Source organism: Ursus americanus, chromosome 26, assembly GCF_024610735.1.
Source record: "Ursus americanus isolate L20-20 chromosome 26, mUrsAme1.1.p, whole genome shotgun sequence".
Classification (NCBI taxonomy): Eukaryota; Metazoa; Chordata; class Mammalia; order Carnivora; family Ursidae; genus Ursus; species Ursus americanus.
This window is the reverse complement of record NC_142152.1, coordinates 22,679,103-22,694,889: the sequence shown is the minus strand read 5'-3', so window position 1 is coordinate 22,694,889 and position 15,787 is coordinate 22,679,103. Positions and strand designations below refer to the sequence as shown.

The window sequence follows — 15,787 nt, the reverse complement described above, 5'->3', positions numbered from 1 at the left end:
ATATATTTTATTCTGGTTGGAAAGGCACCAACACCCCGTCAAGTGGGTGATCCAGATGTTGACTCTAGCAGACTCTGGCCCACCTAGCCAAGTGGAGACTTCTTTGTTCACATAAGAGCAATGAGTATAATTTCCGAAAGCTGTGCAAATGGCTGCTTATGAATGGACACTTTTGATAGTTCACCATAGTCTCTATTAGACCATTACTGTCCACTATTTTTAGGATGATCGCATTAGCAAAACTAGCTATTACCCCTGCTTTGAAGAGGAAAATCCTCCTTAGCCAGGAACAAACGTCTATTCCCACTGAACAAACAAATCCAATCAATAACAGGTTGATTAAATCCAGTGCAAGGAAAGCCTTTCTTCTATAAAAGCAGTGTTTCCCAAAGCGTGGCATGATACCCCCCATAGTGCAAAAGAAGCGTCACTGGAACACAGACACAGCAGTCTGGAAGTGCCAGATCATGTGGGTTTTGTCAGAGCCACCTGTTAAAACTTCAGAAATTTTTGAACTGGTTAAGGTCACTTTGGTAGCATGAAATCAACCACGCTAGGAGTATTTACACCATGGAAACAGTTAAATACTACAAATTTGAGTCTTTGAGAAAGTGAGATTTAAGGAAAGCCTAAAAAGAGAGTGAGGGATTAGCCATGGGAAGAATGTTCCAGAAGTAACAGCACAAAGTCCTTGAGACTGGAGCAGACTGGTACAGGTGAAGAACAGCAAGTAGGTTGGTGCCATTGGAGTGAGAATAAGACATGAAGCCAGAGGCAGATGATCAAGAGGCCAGGTGATGGGACATGACCCAGTCTCTGCGAATGTGATCATCGTATGAGGTGAAGTATGCCAACCAAGGAAAAAGGCAACATCCCAGGGGGAGACGAAACCCTGGTCTGAAAAGAGGACTCCTTCTGGTTTCAACTACAGCCACAGCCACATATTTCCTTAAATCAAATGGTTGAAAGGGGCCACTTTCAGGGAATGTGCTCAGAGGATAACAGCTCCTCTGTTGCCTCCCCCCATCATGCATTTTATTTACAGAAGTGGGGGGAGGGGGCAAGAAAAGGGGAAGCAAGGCAGGTATGAGCAGAAGGAACAAGCTTCTTACAGGGGAGGTACTCCAATCCTGTAATTATTAATGAGCCAAGAATATAAAAATCACGTGGCCATAATGGAGCCCAGAGTGTGTAAGCCCAAGAGGCTTGGGACAGTTTTCTTAGTGACACTACTCTGGCTGCTCCAGCTCTTGGGGGAGCTTTCCTCTCCACTCCCTGTCCTGCCAGTTTAGACCAACGAGTCTACTGACTGACAGGCAAGGCCCAGGCTCAGATGGCCAAAGCCAATGGAGCCCTCTGCGGGAGGAAACGACGTAAAGATGGAGGGCCCAATATTATGGATGAGCAGGGACATGGGAAACGCTTGAAACTTCCAGACTGGTCTATACTGTCTATCAACTTACCTCTGAGCCTCTGAAAGTCACTTATTTGTCTGAATAAATTAAATGACTTGCTCAACTCAATATGTTTATTGAGCCCTGATTCATTCAAGACACTGGTCTATCAAAGCAGAATAAGAAACCACTCTTGTCCTCAAAGGCATCAAAAAATAGTGGGGTCAGGTGTGCTGCAGAGACTCAAAGCACAGTGATGAAGATCCTGGCTCTAGAATCTTGATGGGGAGCTCCCTGTGGGCAGGGTATGCTTCACCATGGTGCTTGCCACAGGGCCTTGGCACAGAGTGGGAGCTCAGGAAACATGTGTACAGGATGGAAAGAGAAAACAGAAGCTGACGAACATCCCCGTGGATCATCTGACTTCTGTTCCATGCAGTGGCCTCCACATCACCCCACTTTACACAACAACAGCAATCCTGAGCCCCCACACTTCTCTGGATGCCAACCTCAGATGACCCCAAAAGGCAAAGCAGCACATGCCTAGTGATCTGAGGAAACCCATGAATGAAGATCTAAGCTTCCCAGGGACACTCCCATCCAAGGAGGATCATGGGAATTTTCCCAGCCTTTTCTGGGGTGACAGCTCCATCCGCCTGAGTCTCTCACGTCGGAGTCACAGTCCTGCCCTCCAGCCCAGACCAGCACTGGAGACACCGACGTACTCCTGCCGACATCCAGAGTGATCAAAAAGGCTGGCTGAGGAAAACTTAAGTATTCTTTCCCGCACGTGCCAGGCAGAATCTGATTTCAGGACTGGGAATATCAGAATTGGGTTGACAGACTTGACACCATATAGTCTGCCCTTCCATTGCTTTCTTGGATTGTGGACATGCCCATGGCTTCTGAGAAACTGCCAATACGGCCAAAAGCTAAAGATGACCTTACATTGAGTAGCACAGGCCTTGAGCCACCTGCCCCACCATTTCTTCTCCAGCCTTCTCTACCCTTCTAGCAGAGCTACACAAGGCTCAAGAAATGGGGAAAATGGGATCAGAGAGCCCTCTCTACCCAGTCAGCCTGCTTCCACCCTCTCCTGAGCCATCGGATGGCCTAGGCAGCTGTAGGTGTATGGGTGGTTTGCCCCAGAGCCTGCAAGGAGGGCCGGGGCTGGTGCAGAAGCGCAAATGCTCATCTGTTATGTGGGAATCTAGCAGGAAAGTGAGTGACATTATCTAATTGCCAGCTAATTTACATAATTATCAAATGGCACACTTTTTATGTGGGGTTAACATCTTTGCAAATGTCTCACAATCCGGCTGCTCAGGAGGCAGGGGGCCCCTCTCACAACTCTGACACACAGGCTATTTGCCATAGGCCTGGCTTGGAAGAGCTGGCTGCCATTTGCCCTTCCACCTGCTCTCTCCAGTTCCTCCACTCTCTTGAGACAGACTCAGGAGAAAGTGGGGTCTGTGTCTAGAATCAGGATGGGTATGTGAAGGCATGATGATAACTGTCCCCAAGCCCAGATTGGGCTTGCCATTTCTCCCTTTAGAAATTCTCATTCACTTCCCTCTTATTCCCTTCACCAGAACCAGAAAACCCATATAATGGCTCTCTGTTGGTTTTACTCACCTCCCCCTTTACCACACTCCTCACTCCACTTTGAAGCTAAAATGATTTTCACCAATCTCAGTCCTGGTCATTCAGGTGGGGTTTATCCCAATCCCGGATCCTGCAACCCAATGTAGCCAATTAGGACCTTCCAATCTCCTGCCACAGTGATTAGTTTAGGCATCAGCCTGTCACCCAAACAGAGTCAAATTAGAATTAACCCTGGGGCTTTTGCTGGAATTATTGAGAGAAAGGTCCTCTCTTCTCACCATCCTGTCAAACTATTAGAATGAAGCCCAGAGTTGATGAGAGAAACCAAAATGACCTTGTCTAAGAATAAAGACAACAGGGGCGCGGGGGTGGCACAGCAGTTAAGCGTCTGCCTTCGGCTCAGGTCCCGGCGTTATGGGATCGAGCCCCACATCAGGCTCTTCCACTATGAGCCTGCTTCTTCCTCTCCCACTCCCCCTGCTTGTGTTCCCTCTCTCGCTGGCTGTCTCTATCTCTGCCGAATAAATAAATAAAATCTTTAAAAAAAAAAAAAAAGAATAAAGACAACAAACGAAAAAGAGCCAAGAGATGGCTTAAGAGAGACTTCTAGTGATGTTTTAGCACCTAGATGCAAACAGGCCTGAAGCCCAGTGTCCAGTAGATCCTGGGATTTCCGTTCTATGAATCACACTTTTTTTTTTTTTGCTTAAGCTAGTTTGAATTGGGTTACTAGACCTGCAAACACACTGCCATTGACATATTGATAAGAGCTTTCATTTCATATGGCCGCCCATACCTGTCAGGACTCCCTGTGACTTGAGACACATGTCAAATGGCTCACCCTCCCCCCACCAATGCTCCACACTCCCATTTGTCCATGTCCTTGGGTGAAGGCATAGGATGCAGGCATACACTACCCCTAGGTGCTTTGGGGGGGAGTGCAGGCTTGCTCTTGTACAATAGCCTCAGAGATTCACTAAGTCAACTAAACTGTGCCCCGCCTGATACTACACAACTAGGGCAGCCCCACATGCTTAGCCCTCTCTACCTTAATGCAACAGTAAAGACTCTACAGCAGGCGGTGAGGGAGGTGAAGGCACGAATTCTCTCCAAGACATGAAAGCAGTTCAGGCTAACGATGTACAGCATGGGCCTTGACATAAGGCCAAGCTAGATTTAAACCCAGACTCATTATTATAGCTATTTAGCCCAGGGCACTCTCTGAGCCTCTGTTTGTTCATCCAAAAAAATGGCATGATAATACCTATCTCATAGGGTAGTTTTGAATTTTATTACATTTTTAAAAGTATAGAGGTACAACTACTTCTAGAAAATTGTGTGACAGTAACTACTGAAGCTGAGTATTTTTACCCCATGACTCTACAACTCCCTTCCTAGGTATATACCAACAGAGATGCTTACATATGCCCAACCAAAGACATGCATGACAATGTTTATAACAATGCTCTTCACAATAGCCAAAACCTAGAAAATAACCAAATGCCCATTTGCAGTCGAATGGAGAAATCAGTTGTAGTCTAGTCATGCAAAATGCTGTAGGGCAGTAAGAGTAACTGGTCTTCATCTCCAGACAGCAGTATGGCTGAAGCTCACAGCAGGGTACACACCGAATGTGTTCCATTTATATAGGGTACGAAAAGAGGCAAAATTACTCTATGCCGTTAAATGCCAGAATAGTGGTTACCCTTGGGGAAGTTGCTGACTAGAAAAAGGCAAAGGGGTAAAGGAGTTCTATTTCTGGATCTGGGAGATGTTGCACATTGGGTTCAGTTTGTAAAAATGCACTGGTTGAGCACGATGTATGTACTTTTCTAATACATATGTTATTCTCTGAGTCAAAGCCAATCCCTTATCTGGGAAAATGCGGGCAAACATCCACCAGGTCTTCCAACAGGGATCCCACTGTCCTTCTCTCCTCCCAGTCCATGCTGCACCTCAGATCCCTCTTTCACAATTTATTCATGTCCAAGAATACCACCGCTCCTATTTTCTCTTCTTCCCCTGAAATCTGCTGAGCTGTGTCTAGTCTCAAAGGTCCTTGGCCACCAAGCTTACCCTACCCTCTGTTTGCTGGCCCTACCCCTCCTGGAAAAGGAAGGGGGAGATAGGGAAGGCCTCCAAAGACCTCAATGCCAGTCTATCAAATAGGCCTCTAGAGAAGGGTGTTTGAGCCTTACATTATGCTGAAAAAAGGATAGCGATGTGGAGAGAAGAGAATTTTTTAAAGCCTTGAACTATAATACCTTTTTTTAAAAACTCAATTTTCCATAAAAACTAAGAAGTAGTCATGTCAGACTAACCTAAATTCCTTTTCTGTCAAGAATACTAATCTATTACAGTAGAGACACACAGGACTTCAGCCAATCTTTTCGAAAAGTTTCTCATGCTATGAGGAATATAAGGTGGACAGAACCAAGAAAAAGTGTCACTGGCAAAACAACAGCATTCAAAGAGGGTGAGCAGCTTCTGGTGTGAGGTCAGGCCTTGCCGCATTCCTCATATTCATTAAGAGCTTGGGTAGGATCGGTCATGTTTCGGGGTGACCTTACACTGACATTCAGTGAGCATCCCAGATGATGCTGTGGGATCTCAAGAGGTCACGTAGGCTTAAACAGCCTAAGTCTAGTACAATGAACTTTGATGGAGATAAATGGAAAACTATAAGGTTTGATCCTCCAAAATAATCCACCCATAAACATGGAAGCTATAATTTGTAATCGTATGGTAAACTAGAACTGAGGAATCAAAAAGACAAGATGAGGCGAGAGGAGTGCGTGTGTTCTGTGACTGCCAGATAACAAATGCAATTTTAGATTACATGAATTAAAACATAACTTACAGGAAAAGGGAAATGATCATTTGTGTCAATTTGATCATTAGATTTTTATTCTGAGCCCCACTCTTTGAGAGAGGTGTAGGTAACCTGGTAGGTAGTAAATTGAGAGGAAGTCTTTTTGTTAACTTTTTTTTTTAGCCATAGAGTACCCATGGTATAGAGAGAAAGATTTAAAAAAAAAAATAGCTCAGATCCTGCAAAGCACTTACATGTTAGTAGAAAGGAAAGACATGAGCCTCAATCATATAAGGAGACAGATCAAAGTTGAGGGGTAGGCTCTATCTAGTATGGGTTCAAAATGGCAGTGGTCCATCTCTAGGGTCCAATAAAATGCTGGTGCTAGGGTAAATGCCCCTTTCATGGAAGTCAAAAGCGTGGGCTCTGGAGCCAGACTTCATGGGTTCAAATCCCAGACTCACCACTTGCTGCCTGTGTGACCCTGAGCAAGTCACTTACACTCTATGTGCCTCAGTTGCCTCATCTGTAAAATGTTGATGATATTAATGAGTTGCCATAGTAAGACAACTACTACAAGGTAAAGCCCTTAGGACAGAGCTCAGCATGGATAAGTACCAAGCGAATGCAGCCACCGCTGCTGCTGCTGTTACTGTGGTCCTTGATGTTCATACTTCATCCCCGCAGCATGGCTGATGCTGGTACCTCTCCCTGGCCTGCTCAGAGAGTGTAAGCTGGGTAGACGGACATCTTTCAAAATTCATCCCAATGACAGAGACAATGTTAAGAGTCATACCTGAGTCTCTTTAAATGAGAAACTTTTGGAGATATCAGGGTGTCTGGGCTTATGGGGGCAACTCAGCAGTGGTGTGAGCAGCACCTTCAGGGGTCAGAAGCATTCCTACATTGGAAGAAAGTTTCCACAGGTTCTCTATGGCCCTCAAAGATAGGATTCCGCTCAGTGAATAAAGTTGAGGAAGAGTATTTGAATCTTTACACACAGACCACCTCAAGATAAAGTGGGCTTCTGTGTCATTGGAGATATTCCAGAAGAGGCTAGACAGCCTTTGGAGTTGTCTGTCCAGTACTCGATAGGTGTGCATGTAGTGTAATAGGGTCTAGAAGAACAGGAGGTGACTGGCCTGGTGAAGTCAGTGAAGACTTCTCAGAGAAGGGGAACTTATTGGAAACTTGAAGGATCAAGTAGAGCATAGGCACCTGGAAAGGAGAAGTCTGGTGCGGGGGGGAAAGACCATTGGACTGGGGGGTCAGAACGAGGCTCTGTCTTTCCCTTAACTATTGGCCAAATGACCTTATGGAAAACTATTATGTATCCAATTTTTAGTTCTTCTCTTGTAAATTAGAGAGAACAATGAATACACCTTCCCGGATATTGTGAGCATCAGAGGAGGTAAAGGACTACATAGTGTAATTTAATAATCATGCCTTCTTACCATGCCTTGACAAGTCTCTAAGGTTCATATCAAAAGCAAGCCATGCCTTTAATCTCTCCCCTGTCTGCCACCTCCACTCCATCGCCAAGGGACCCCCTAGTTGTCTTGTGGGCAAAACGCAACGACAAACTCTTATCCGCAGATTGCAGGACTCAGCCCTCGCAAGGTGCCAATAGCTTCCCCAGCAACCCAGGTGCAGCCAGGAACCCAAGAAGCTGTGGTCATTCGCAATTCAGGCTCCTCCCTTCTCCTATCTTTTCCTCTCCCAGCCAGCGGGCCTCTCCAGCCCAGAGTTCTAGGCCGTGGATTGGGAAGCCATCTGGCTGTGGGGAGAGTTAATAATTTATAATGGAGATAATCACCCTTCAAGATCCTCGCCTCCTGGGACCATTAAAAAGGATTCAATTGAGAGTCAGTGAGTTCTTTACGTGAGGGGACAGGGAGAAGGAGGGAGGGGAGGGTTGGAGGTGGGGAGGAAAAGAGGAGGAGAAAGGGAGGGGGAAAATCAGCTAGATTTTTAGCCGATCTGACCCCCTAAAGGAGGCAGGGGAAGAGGGAAATTATTCAGTCCAAGAAGACAATCTTATCCAGCTTTCACAGCACCAGCCCAGCAAGAGTGCAATTTATGGGTCTTTTCTCCTAGCCAACTCTCTCTATACAAAGGGGAAAAAAATCAAACACATGCAAGAGATGGGGAGAGAGATGCAGACAAGAGAAAATAAGCCTGCCCAGCAATCATGTCTGGGGCTGCTGGGATGGCTCTCTCTGTTCTCTTTCCAGGGCACAGTAAGGCCCCCACTGTGCTAATTATTCCCATTACTTGACAAATTCTCCATTAACAAAGCAAGTAGTGCCAGAGCTGGCAGGGGGATGTGCAGAGGCTCCGGACAGACTAGAGCTGTTCAGACCCAGACCAGACAGCCCCCAGCTTCACCGTGGAACAAAAGTAGGGCACAGCCCCATCTGTGGGGTTTACCTCGGAGGGGTAAGGTGCAGAGCATGCTTCTTCCAGGGTCATGCAATGGTTGAGGGTGGGAAACGTGAGTGTAAGAAGCAGGGATAGGGACATGCCCAGGAATGCCATCTCTTGTAAGGGTTTATAACCCTTTATATGTGGATGAGGGCCAAGCCTGGGAGTATGGGGCAAGCCAAGTGCAGCCTCTGAGAAGGGGGTAGAGCTGATTGGTGTCTTCAGCACCAAGGACAATGACCATTTGGTGCTCCCATGATTTTGGAAAGCCACTGGAAAGGCTATTCCACAGTTCTGGATGCATATGCATCTTCCACCAGCAGTACTCCTACCATACTTACATTGTGCAAGGCACACTCTAAGTGTGTTACACCTGAAATCATTTAAGTCCTGAAGAAACTGAAGAAGTATACCTATTATTATCCCTGTTTTATAGATGAGTGAACTAAGATCCCCAAGAGATTAAATAATTTTTCCAAAGTCATGCAGTTCATGAGGGGCAGAACTAGGTTTGGCTACAAGCCCAAGCCATGGCCCCATCTAATCTACCACATCCCCTTCTCCACTCTCAGTTTCCCCAGGGTTCCCTGGCTCTTTGGCAGAAAATTCCAGGCTTAGCCCAGTGACCCAAGACCTTATAGGGGAGAGCTTGGGCTACGCTGATCAATTCAGCTTTCCAGAGCTCTCTCGTAGACCCTGTATCAGCCTCGTACACAGTGTCCCTGCCATATGCTTGCCTCTTACAGGCTATCTTCTGCACAGCAGTCAGAGTGACTTTTAAAATAGAAGTCACCGCTCCCTCATTCAAAACTCTCCAATGATTTGTCTACATACTCAGAATGAAATCCAAACTCCTCCCTGTCAATATAGTCAATGATATTGTAATAGCAGTGTTGTATGGTGACAGATGGTAACTAGACTTGTGGTGAGCATAGCATAATGTTTAAACTTGTCAAATCACTATGTTGTACACCTGAAATGTGCACATTTGTAGCATAATATGGCATTGTGTGTCAATTACACTCAAATTAAAAAAAAATATAAAGATAAGTCCTCCCTGTCTTCCACAAGACCCTACTTGGTCTGCCCCCCAGCTATCTCTCCAAGCTCATCCACTACTTCCCACTGGGCCCCAGACATGCCAGCCCCTTGGTGTTTTCAGAAATCCCTAGTACAATTCAACCTCAGAGCCTTTGCTTTTGCTGTTCCCACTGCCCAGAATGCCCTTCCCCCAACCCTCTCATGTTGTATTCCTTCTGCCCACCCCAGGCCTCCACTCCAGTGCCTCCTCTATCTAAACTAGCTTTGGGGGGGAAACAATAAAAAAATAAAATAGCTTTGGGGGTACCAGTTAGTACTCTTCAGTCTTCTCTCCTTCCATACTCTGTGGGAGAACTGTCCCTCTACATCTTCCCATCCTACCTGTTCCCAAGGAACTGAGAAGTGGAGGTGCAGCTACCGTCACCAAATGACCAGACCTCAGCTCCTACTTTTACTCGAGAAGTCACTGCCTGAGAGACAGAGGCGGCCAGAGGACAGGGATCTAAGCCCCATCGGTGGCTGGGCAGCACACAATGCATCAACGAGCCCACCTGTTGCAACACCCCCAGGTTCCCACTGACCACTGCCCCCACTTCTACAGGGTATAAATTGTTCCAACCCTCTTACTCTGTCCTGAAGAGAGGCATAAACACATGAGGCAAAAAGGGAAGAAAGGAAGGCTTGGGGCAGCAGGAGATGACACAGCAAGGGGGCAATCTTGGGACTCTCCCTGACCAGGGCGAGTATTAACAGCTCAGGACCTTTGAAGGTGGGCATGGTACCTGGCACAGAGTAAGCTATAGATGAATGTTTGTTGACTCGACTAAGGGGAGGAAGCAGGTGGAAGTTTGGAGAATTCAAAGGAGTGACTTGTGGGTTAGACAATTGGCAGACTGGCTCTAGAACTCTACCCTAACAGTGTAACAGGGACAACCACTCACCCTACCACACACCCACACAGAGAGAAAGAATACTGTAGCTGGAGAGGATCACAGAGACCTGGTTCAAACCCCTCATTCTGTAGGTGAGGAAGGAAGGACTCCAGGGACAGACAAGCAAGAGTCTAAGATCATACAACTGGGCAGTGGCAGAAATGGCACTAGAGCCCAGGTATTGGGAAATTTGGACCAGAGATATTTCCATGTGAAAGGGACTTTCCTATGTTAGGCTACCAAAGCCCTTATTTCAAGGAAGGAAGGAAGGAAGGAAGGGAGGGAGGGAGGGAGGGAGGGAGGGAGGGAGGGAGGGAGGGAAAGAGGAAAGGGAAGGAAAGGAAAAGAAAGGGAAAAGAAAAGAAAAGAAAAAAGAAAAGAAAAGAGTGTACCGAACCCCAAAATATGACAGTTAGAAGCAGAGCTGCTCCGTAGAAGCAGAAGGCAAAATCTTGCCTCCAGGACTCTACCTTGATGTGGACAATGATCCTCAAGATTTTATCAGAAAAAGCTCTAAGGTCCTAGAGGGCACAGTTTCAGAACCACTGTACCACACTGACTTCAACATCTAAGGGAATAGCCCTAAAATCTCCTACTTTCCCCTCAAAAAGCCACAAAGGAACTGTCACTTATATAAACTCTTCTTGAACAGGTTGCCTTTTCACTAACTTGAGACTGTCATAAGTCTGGCGTAACAGAGGTCCTACCATCGGTAAATACGCATGCGAGGGACACAGTCCTTAAATTTACCCCCCCTTCCCCCACATGAAACAGGGCCGGTCATTATTTGTCCTAAGCCTCTCTCCAATAAATTTCAAGGGGCATCCTTGCCCCCAGGTTCTGGTGTTCTAGGATTTGGTTAAGAGCTAGACTCTGGAGTCAGACAGAACTGGATTCTTATCCTAGATCCATCACATAGGAGCTATCTAACCTATGGCGATTACTTAATCCCTCTGAACCTCAGTGTTCTCGTTTATAAAGAAGAGGTAATACGAGCACTCACAGCAAAGGCTGCTGTAAGGATTCAAAGGGTGAGGGAATGCACATAAAGCTTCTGGCACAGAGACTGGCCCACAGTAAGCATGCAATAAATGTTAACCATTACTATTATCATCATTGTTATTTCTCTGTTCACCTTATTCGCACCACGGTATTCGAGATCTCTCCCACAGTGTTGTACAGTAGTTTGATAGTATTAAGGACCCAAATTCTTCACCTCTCCCTATCATCACACCCTTTCCCATCCATTACAATGCCCAACCCTTGACACCTAGCTCAGACTAGTGACTTGCCATGGCCAAATGGGAGGTTAGCAAAATGACTCAAGCAGAGTCTTGAAAACCACAGAAAACCAAAAAGGTGGGAGCCTGGTGAGAGTCCCAGGGGAAGTGGTGGGCCAAGTCAGTGAATCAGCACAGTCGGTGTGTACTGTGAGCCAAGAATGTCAAACAGGCAATACGTACAGAAACCATCATGTAACATGCACAGAACCAACAAGAGCTACTAAGTACATACAGCAATAATCTCATAAGCCACATTAAAGATAGTAAGCACTGTGTGTGTAGATTTCTTCAGAGTTTACAAAACACTTTCTCATCTAACCATCATGGTGACAAATAGGGTGTCAACTTTTTCAACTCTCTTTTACATGTGAAGAAACTGAAGCTCAGAGAGAGAACATGGTTTGCCCAGGGCCACAGAACCAGTAAGTGATGTAACTGCATCTTAAATTCTGGCATTTGAACAATAAGTCCGGTGTTCCATTATGTCACGCTGATTCACATTAAATCACAGTTGCTGGGGATCTTTTATTACTTACTTCTTACATGCATTTTTTAATTTGTTAACATTTAAAAAATTTTTAAATTCCAGTATAGTTGACACACAGATTCATATTAGTTTCAGGTGTACAATATACTGATTCAACACTTCCACACATCACCCAGGGCTCATTATGATAAGCACATTCCCTAATCCCAGCGTCTAATTCACCCAACCCCCACCACCCTCCCCTCTGGTAACCATCAATTTGTTCTCTATTCTTAAGAGTCTGTTTCTTGCTTTGTCTTGCTCTTTTTTTTCCTTTGCTCATTTTGTTGTTGTTTCTTGAATTCCACATGAGTGAAATCATATGGTACTTCACTTTCTCTGACTTTTCTCGCTTAGCATTATACTCTCTAGCTCCATCCATGTCATTGCAAATGGCAAGATTTCTTTCCTTTTTATGGCTGAATAATATTCCATTGTGTGTATACATCACAGCTTCTTTATCCGTTCATCTATCGATGGATACTTGTGCTGCCGCCATGATTTGGCTATTGTAAATAATGCTGCTATAAACACAGGGGTGCATGGATCCATTTGAATTCGTGTTTTTTTTTTTTATTTGGGGCAGCATAATCAGTCTCATAATCTGGGGCTCTTTTAGATAAGGAAGGTAAATACATGAATCCTCCCTTCACGTGTCCACAGTACACTGCACTAGTCAATCACAGAACCTTTCTATTGAGCCAGATGGAACCTCCGATCCTTCTCAACCAACCAGTCTAGGCATGTACTACCCACCCATCAATACAACGGGCATGTGAAATAAAGCCTTTGAGCTCATCCTGCAGTAATTAAACACATATGGATGGTACACAATGGACCCGTCTATACCAGACTCTGCCCTCGAAGAGTGAGTTCTTATATAATGACAAACCTCTCCATCTAGGGCTGCTAATCCAGAATTTGCAATCATTCAAACGCAGTTCTATTATCCTCAAAGGGTTGAAAGTTTTAACTACATCGTTCTCTACAAAGTTCTAGGTTTTACTTAATAGTAAAAATATTTTAAAGTTTTTCAAATTAAAAAAAAAATCAACAATTCTACCACCATGGCTTCAACTTCAGGGCTCTGTGAATAAATCTGGAATGTTTATGGTCTTTTGTTTATGATACATTATTACACAATCAGGACTAATACAACCTGTAATTTTGCATTAATTTTCCACTTATTAGTATCTATTTATAGCTTAGCTTTTAAAAATATGCTATGCTTGAAAGATAATAAAACTACATCTCTTTTTAAAAATACCCTATAACTCTATCTCTTTGCTAATCCAGGTTGGGCTTTTGTTATTCCAAACCAGGGAAGTCTTTTTATATGTTTCAAACATGAGTGCCTAAGACAGGGTAGCCAGAGGACACTAAGAGGTCACAATATTTATTATATTCAATACAACTCACACTCACTCATTCATTTATTCATTCAGCAAACCTCCAATAAATATCTGCTATTCACCAACCAACATGTAAAGCCCCAAAGCCCCAGAGATCCCAGCCAAAGCTTAGGGAGTGAGGGGAGACAATATGTGAGCAACAATCACAAGAGGAGTTGATGGGTACTTTAATAAAGATACGTACAAGCACTATATGAGCACAAAAGATGAGACAGTGACTGGCCAAGAGATACACGAAGGCTCTGAAAGGTGCTTCAAAGAACGAGGGGGTTTGCTAGACCAAGCCACAGGGGAAGTATATCAGCAGAGGGAAGGCATGAACAATGAAAGGGAAATATGAAAGATCAAAGACTATTTAGGAAGGAAAAAGAAGTCCTATCTGGGGGCTCCTGAGTGGCTCAGTCAGTTAAGCATCTGCCTTTGCTCGAGTCATGATCTCAGGATCCCAGGATTGAACCCTGTGTTGGGCTCCCTGCTCAGCCGGGAGTCTGCTTCTCCCTCTTCCTCTGCCCCTACCCCTACCCTCTACTAGTGCTCTCTCTGTGTCAAATAAATGATAAAAATAAAATCTTAAAAAAAAAAGTTCTATCTGGCTGGAATGTAGGGTGGATGGGAGGGAAGTGTGGAGGAAAACATTAAGCTAAAATGTCATGTTAGGAACAAAATTGTAAAGGTCCTGGGTATGAAGCTAAGGAGGTCTTGGGGAGCCACTGTGTTTTAAGTAGTAGGGAAACTGGTTTTGAAGCAGAGAGACCAATTAGCAGATCATTGCTGTTATCCAGAGGAGATATGAGAAGGACCTGAACTTGATCCCTACACCAAGTCTTAACGCTACATGACCATTCCCCATACACCTGAACAGCCACATTGATCCCATACCTGAGGCAACATCCCACCCAAGTAGATAACACACACACACACACACACACACACACACACATTTAAAAAAAAAAAAAAAGGAGAAAGAAGCTAATAGCTCCTGTTTTAGATTCAGTGCCTTAACCTGGAAATGTCTGATTTGTGGAATTCTTGATTCTAGTCTATGTTGACATGTCCAGACCTCTCAGCCTCTGTCCACACCCTTACACAGCCCAATCTCTTTGTCTCCAAGCCTCTAAAGAGAAAGTCATCCTGGGTGCCTCAAATCCTCCCTGGGGTACAGGGTGCTCAGCCGCTCTAGGAAGAATGGACCAAAATAGAAGCTTAGTAGGTATGAACCAATCCTGAAACCTTAACATCCACTTCCAACATCATCAGGACAAAGAATAACCAGCTGTCTGAACACTTTGGGTGCTCTAAAAAGCACTTCCTGGGCATAGGAAAAAAAACAAAAACAAAAAGCTTTAAGTCTGGTGAAATTATACCCATGAAGATGGGATGGTGATGACCTTCAGAAGAAACTACAAGGATTAGTCCACCAGAACTAGCCTAAACCCACACTTCTTAAAGTATGCTTCTCAGAAAACCAGTCCCATGAGATGCTCTAAAAACAAAAACAAAAAGAAAGAAAAAATCTTCGTCATAAATATGTTTCAGAAACATTGCTATTCATACAATGTTTGATAATAGCAAAATTCATATTGGAAGCCTGGTCCACAGTGTGATGATATTAAGACACAGGGCCTCTGGGAGGTCGGTAGGACCTGAAGGAGAAGCCCTTGTGAATGGAAATAGGACCCTTATAAGGGCCAACATCGACGATCTTGCTTCTTCCTCTCTCTGCTCTCCACCATGTTTGGATACAAGAAGACGGTCATCTACAAACCAGGAAGCAGGTCCTCACCAGAAACCAGATCTGCCAGCACCCTGATCTTAGACCTCCCATCCTGCAGAACCGTGAAAAATAAATGTTTGCTGTTTAAGGAACCCACTCTATGGTATATTGGTTTATAGAAGCCCAAACTGACTAGCCATCAAATGGCTTTCCCATTTTAGAGACTGGCAATGAACAACAGAATATTGAGGTTCCAGGAAGCCTTATAGAAGAAAAACCTGAACGAATCTGGTCAAGCCTCCTTCTTTTGCAGATGAGGCAAACTGAGGCTTGAGTCATTTCCATTATAGCTCTGCACTGTTAGCTACTGTTCCCTAGACTGCAAGTGAAGGTAAGTGGTCATCTGGCAAGAACTATATCTCAGTCTCTGTGAATGCCCAGAGCCTGGGCACCTGCATGACAGTTGCGATCCCTGAATATTTGTCGACTCTGTGACCAAAAGAAAGTGTGGAGTTCTTTTAAGTGGAGATAGATATACAAGCTTTTAAGTTTCTTATCACTCATCCATTCATCCACTCAAAAACATTTATCGTGCACATATTATCTTCTGTATGAGCTGTCAGCAGTGGGGATAGAGCTAAGAA

The 15,787-nt window shown here is 44.8% G+C and overlaps 1 protein-coding gene across 2 annotated transcripts in view; it reads right to left on the bottom strand.

Annotated features, from left to right (window-relative positions):
• NRXN3 (neurexin 3) overlaps positions 1–15,787 on the bottom strand; it is a 1,516,445-nt gene that overhangs the window by 1,449,871 nt on the left and 50,787 nt on the right. The gene's annotated exons all lie outside the window — the stretch shown is intronic.